Source organism: Mustelus asterias, chromosome 27 (assembly GCF_964213995.1).
Source record: "Mustelus asterias chromosome 27, sMusAst1.hap1.1, whole genome shotgun sequence".
Classification (NCBI taxonomy): Eukaryota; Metazoa; Chordata; class Chondrichthyes; order Carcharhiniformes; family Triakidae; genus Mustelus; species Mustelus asterias.
Genome location: NC_135827.1, coordinates 2,458,215 through 2,462,967, shown reverse-complemented (window position 1 = coordinate 2,462,967; position 4,753 = coordinate 2,458,215). Strand labels below are relative to the sequence as shown.

Here is a 4,753-nt window from a genome sequence, read left to right as displayed (position 1 = left end):
TGTGGAGTTTGCACATTCTCCTCGTGTCTGCGTGGGTCTCCTCCGGGTGCTCCGGTTTCCTCCCACAGTCCAAAGATGTGCGGGTTAGGTTGATTGGCCATGCTAAAAATTGCCCTTAGTGTCCTGAGATGCGTAGGTTAGAGGGATTAATGGGTAAATATGTAGGGATATGGGGGTAGGGTCTGGGTGGGATTGTGGTCGGTGCAGACTCGATGGGCCGAATGGCCTCTTTCTGTACTGTAGGGTTTCTATGACTTACCTTGCATTAAGTTGATCTTTCTCTACACCCTAGCTATGACTGTAACACTATTTTTTCTATCCGTATAAGGGCAAAATGGCAGCTAGGGCAGTGGCATGCTCCTCTTGCCAGATGTGGGCAATTAGGGAGCAATCTAGTCTCCCTGACAACTTTGTCTGCAGGAAGTGTGTCCAGTTGTAGCTCCTCACAGACCGCATTGTTCGGTTGGAGTGGCAGGTGGATGCACTGCGGAGCATACAGGAGGCAGAGAGTGTGATAGACACTAGTTACAGGGAGGTTGTTACACCACAGGTTCAGACAGGTAGATGGGTGACTGCCAGGAGAGGCAGGCAGGTGGTGCAGGAGTCTCCTGTGCCTATTCCCCAACAGGTATATCATTTTGGATGCTGTTGAGGGGGATAGCCTGTCAGGGGGAGATACCAGCAGTAGCCAGGCCTGTGACACCACAGCTGGTTCTGCTGTGGGACAGGGTCGGGCAAAGAGCAAGCGAGCAGTAGGAATAGGGGACTCGCTATTTAGAGGCATGGACAGGCGTTTCTGTGGCCGCAATCGAGACTCCAGGTGTGTTGCCTCCCTGGTGCCAGGGTCAAGGACGTCTCTGAGCAATTGCAGGACATTCTTAAGGGGGAGGATGAGCAGCCAGAGGTCGTTGTATATATTGGTACCAACGACATAGGTGGGAAAAGGAATAAGGTCCTGAAATGTGAATATAGAGAGTTAGGCAGAAGGCTAAAGTGCAGGACCTCGAAGGTAGTAATTTCAGGACTACTACCGGTGCCACGTGCTAGTGAGAGTAGGAATAGGAGGATTAGACAGATGAATGCCTGGCTTGAGAGCTGGTGCAGGGGGCAGGGATTTAGATTTTTGGATCATAGAAATCATAGAAACCCTACAGTACAGAAAGAGGCCATTCGGCCCATTGAGTCTGCACCGACCACAATCCCACCCAGGCCCTACCCCCATATCTACCCACTAATCCCTCCAACCTACGCATCTCAGGACACTAAGGGCAATTTTTAGCATGGCCAATCAACCTAACCCGCACATCTTTGGACTGTGGGAGGAAACCGGAGCACCCGGAGGAAACCCACGCAGACACGAGGAGAATATGCAAACTCCACACAGACAGTGACCCAAGCCGGGAATCGAACCCAGGTCCCTGGAGCTGTGAAGCAGCAGTGCTAACCACTGTGCTACCGTGCCGCCCTAAAATTAAACGTCCTTCAGCGTATCCATCATCTGCAAATTAAAGCAAGGTTCTGCCGAGATTTGAACTCGGATCGCTGGATTCAAAGCCCAGAGTGCTCACCATTACACCACGGAACCCAGCACATGGGATCATTGGGATCTTTTCTGGGGAAGGGCTGATCTGTTCAAGAGGGAGGGGTTACATATGAACTGGAGGGGGACTAACATCCTGGCGGGGAGATTTGCTAGAGCCACTCGGGAGGGTTTAAACTAGTTTGGCAGGGAGGTGGGATCCAAAGCAGTAGGGAGACAGGAGAAGGTTGAGGACAGCACAGAAGTTAAAGAGAGCACATTAAGTAATAAAAGCAGTGTTAGTAATCCTAGTACCAGACAGATCAGACAGAAGCAAGACAGAGAGCAAGGGAAGTCCAGACTAAACTGCATTTATTTCAATGCAAGAGGCCTGATGGGCAAGGCAGATGAACTCAGGGCATTGATGGGTACCTGGGACTGGGATATTATAGCAATTACTGAAACATGGCTAAGGGAGGGACAGGACTGGCAGCTCAATGTTCCAGGGTACAGATGCAATAGGAAAGATAGAACAGGAGGTAAGAGAGGAGGGGGAGTTGCACTTTTGATCAGGGAAAGCATCACGGCCGTACTGAGAGGGGATATATCCGAGGGTTTGGCCACTGAGTCTATATGGGTAGAACTGAGAAAAGAGAAGGGGGAAATCACTTTGATAGGGTTGTACTATAGGCCCCCAAATACTCAGCGGGAAATTGAGGAGCAAATATGTAAGGAGATTACAGATAGCTCCAAGAAAAATAGAGTGATAATAGTCGGAGATTTTAATTTTCCCAACATTGACTGGGACAGCTGTAGGATTAGAGGGTTGGATGGAGAGAAATTTGTTGAGTGTATTCAGGAGGAATTTCTCATTCAGTATGTGGATGGCCCAACCAGAGAAGGGGCAAAACTTGACCTCCTCTTGAGAAATAAGGAAGGGAAGGTGACAGAAGTGTTAGTGAGGGATCACTTTGGGACCAGTGACCATAATTCTATTAGTTTTAAGATAGCTATGGAGAATGATAGGTCTGTCCCAAAAGTTAACATTCTAAATTGAGGCAAGGCCAATTTTGATGGTATGAGGCAGGAACTTTCAAAAGTTAATTGGGGGAGTCTGTGGGAAGGCAAAGGGACGTCTGGTAAGTGGCAGGCTTTCAAAAGTGTGTTAACCAGGGTTCAGGGTAAACACATTCCTCTTAGAGTGAAGGGCAAGGCTGGCAGAAGTCGGGAACCCTGGATGACTCAGGATATTGAGGCCCTGGTCAAGAAGAAGAAAGAGGCACATGACATGCATAGGCAGCTGGGATCAAGTGAATCACTTGAAGAGTATAGGGGGTGTAGGAGTGGAGTTAAGAGAGAAATCAGGAGGGCAAAAAGGGGACACAAAATTGTTTTGGCAGATAAGGCAAAGGAGAATCCAAAGAGCTTCTACAAATACATAAAGGGCAAAAGAGTAACAAGGGAGAGAGTAGGGCCTCTTAAGGATCAACAAGGTCATCTATGTGCGGATCCACAAGACATGGGTGAGATCCTAAATGAATATTTCTCATCAGTATTTACTGTTGAGAAAAGCATGGATGTTAGGGAACTTGGGGAATTAAATATTGATGTCTTGAGGAGTGTACATATTACAGAGAAGGAGGTGCTGGAAGTCTTAAAGCGCATCAAGGTAGATAAATCTGCGGGACCTGATGAGGTATATCCCAGGACGTTGTGGGAGACTAGGGAGGAAATTGCGGGTCCCCTAGCCGAGATATTTGAATCATCGATAGTCACGGGTGAGGTGCCTGAAGATTGGAGAGTGGCAAATGTTGTGCCTTTGTTTAAAACGGGCTGCAGGGAAAAGCCTGGGAACTACAGGCCAGTGAGCCTCACATCTGCGGTGGGTAAATTGTTTGAAGGTATTTTGAGAGACAGGATCTACAGGCATTTAGAGATGCAAGGACTGATTAGGGACAGTCAGCATGGCTTTGTGAGTGGAAAATCATGTCTCACAAATTTGATTGAGTTTTTTGAAGGGGTAACCAAGAAGGTAGATGAGGGCAGTGCAGTTGATGTTGTCTACATGGACTTTAGCAAGGCCTTTGACAAGGTACCGCATGGTAGATTGTTGCATAAAGTTAAATCTCACAGGATCCAGGGTGAGGTATCTAAATGGATACAAAATTGGCTTCTTTCCAGAAGCCAGAGGGTGGTTGTAGAGAGTTGTTTTTCAAACTGAAGGCCTGTGACCAGCGGTGTGCCTCAGGGATCAGTGCTGAGCCCACTGTTATTTGTCATTTATATTAATGATTTGGATGAGAATATAGAGGGTATGGTTAGTAAGTTTGCAGATGACACCAAGATTGGTGGCAAGGTGGACAGCGAGGAAGGTTATCTCCAATTGCAGCGGGATCTTGATCAATTGGGCCAGTGGGCTGACGAATGGCAGATGGAGTTTAATTTAGACAAATGCGAGGTGATGCATTTTGGTAGATTGAACCAGGGCAGGACTTACTCAGTTAATGGTAGGGCGTTGGGGAGAGTTACAGAACAAAGAGATCTAGGGGTTCATGTTCATAGCTCCTTGAAAGTGGAGTCACAGGTGGACAGAGTGGTGAAGAAGGCATTCGGCATGCTTGGTTTCATCGGTCAGAACATTGAATACACGATTAGGGATGTCGTGTTGAAGTTGTACAAGACATTGGTAAGGCCACACTTGGAATACTGTGTGCAATTCTGGTCACCCTATTATAGAAAGGATATTATTAAACTAGAAAGAGTGCAGAAAAGATTTACTAGGATGCTACCGGGACTTGATGGATTGAGTTATAAGGAGAGGCTGAATAGACTGGCACTTTTTTCTCTGGAGCATAGGAGGCTGAGGGGTGACCTTATACAGGTCTATAAAATAATGAGGGGCACAGATCAGCTCGATAGTCAATATATTTTCCCAAAGGCAGGGGAATCTAAAGCTAGAGGGCATAGGTTTAAGGTGAGAGGGGAGAGATACAAAAATGTCCAGAGGGGCAATTTTTTCACACAGAGGGTGGTGAGTGTCTGGAACAAGCTGTCAGAGGTAGTAGTAGAGGCGGGTACAATTTTGTCCTTTAAAAAGCATTTTGATAGTTACATGGGTACGATGGGTATAGAGGGATATGGGCCAAATGCGGGCAATTGGGATTAGTTTAGGGGTTTAAAAAAAAAGGGCGGCATGGACAAGTTGGGCCAAAGGGCCTGTTTCCATGCTGTAAA

At 47.2% G+C, this 4,753-nt stretch overlaps 1 non-coding gene across 1 annotated transcript; it reads right to left on the bottom strand.

The window, feature by feature from the left end:
* Positions 1 to 1,513: 1,513 nt before the first annotated feature.
* On the bottom strand, positions 1,514 to 1,585 carry trnaq-uug (transfer RNA glutamine (anticodon UUG)). Its single transcript has one exon. It is a non-coding gene; the product is annotated as a tRNA-Gln (tRNA).
* Between the last annotated feature and the right edge of the window lie 3,168 nt (positions 1,586 to 4,753).